This window comes from Frankliniella occidentalis, unplaced genomic scaffold, assembly GCF_000697945.3.
Source record: "Frankliniella occidentalis isolate FOCC.00 unplaced genomic scaffold, Focc_3.1 Scaffold460, whole genome shotgun sequence".
NCBI classification, from domain to species: Eukaryota; Metazoa; Arthropoda; class Insecta; order Thysanoptera; family Thripidae; genus Frankliniella; species Frankliniella occidentalis.
The window spans coordinates 97,772-99,198 of record NW_026267578.1 but is presented as its reverse complement, the minus strand read 5'-3'; positions in this window follow the sequence as shown (position 1 = coordinate 99,198).

The following is a 1,427-nucleotide window of genomic DNA, read 5'->3' as shown; positions in this document are numbered from 1 at the left end:
CGGCGCTGGGAGTCCTCTCCAACCTAACTCGTACCTCAGCATCCCCACCACCGTTCTGTTCTGGCTGCCCTCTCCCCCGTGCCGCCCTGTTTTCCTCTCTCTCTCTCTCTCTCTCTCTCTCTCTCTCTCTTTCTCCCTCTCCCTCTCCCTCTCTCTGTCCCTCTCTCTCCCTCTCTCTCCACCCCTCTCCGTCGCGCTGTCCTCTATCGCTCTGTCTGCGCCCAGGCCGTGCCGTGCCGGTCTCACCCTTTCCCCCCCATAGCCTGGTGTAGCCTGGGCAGTCCACTAGTCCAATGCCGTACCTAATTTAAATGCAAATGAGCTTCATTTCATGATATTAATGCGGCCCCTCCCTTGCTCTCTCTCTCGCTCCCTCTCACTCACGCCCTCCCTCTCTCGCTCACACCCTCCGTCTCTCTTTCTCTCTCCCTTCCTCCATGCTTCCTCTTTTGCACTCACCTCTCCGTGTCGGACGCCTTTCACCATCTCTCTCTCTCCTCCTTTCTCTCCCACTCCCCTTTCCCCCTATCTCTCTCCGCTCCACCCCACCGCGCCCCGCACACCCTGTACCGAGCTCTGGTTTACCCTTGTCCCCCTCCCGTGCCAAGTGGACTCGATTCTAGTTTAATCCAATTCTTTGGAGAGTTTAGTGCCCCTCCTTGGGCCCAGCGCCCCGCCCTTTCTCCCTGCTCTCATCGCGCCCCCGTTTTGCAGTGGTCTTTTTTTTTTTCGTTTCTGAACGTGTCAGCCGTGGACTTCCCTTGAACCACCACTGCCCGCATAAGAGATCGTAAAGAGATTATACTCCGTTTTCTTCAGATCTCAGATGCATTCGGCAATTTGCGGGAGCTCGGCGCCTGCGAGAGTCGGGGTAGGCCGCCCCGCAGGACACTCATGCACTGAAGGCAAGGTGTTGCCTACCTATCAGGAGCTCACCGAAGCTGAACTTATCAGGCATCTAACAGCGAACGACGGACGTACTTTCTGCGGATGATCCCGCGGATGATCCCTTAACCACGCACGGAGTTGGGTTATTCGCGGCAGAGTCCTCGCAGCTTAGCGCCCGCGCCCTCCCCTCCCCTCCCCCGGCCAGCCCCAGGCGGAGTGGGTTAGGCCCGTGCCCTCCCCTCTGCGCGCTCCCCGCCTCACCGAGCCACGCTACGCCGCTGTCGTCAAGTGGTTTATGTTTCTCGCCGCCCCTGGTCCCTAATCCTCGCCAACGCCCCCGCAGCTTCGACACATGCCATTGCCATATACCCCCTACGGACATTACCATGGCCCACTGTTACCACCTCAACTATCCGTATAGGGGTATGTTACTGAATCGCTCGGTCAGAAGTAGAATAGAAGCACTAAAACCGGACCAGCAAGTTGAATGCGAACCGTCGTTGCATGGAGAAACATGGAAACATATGTGAATCTCCGTC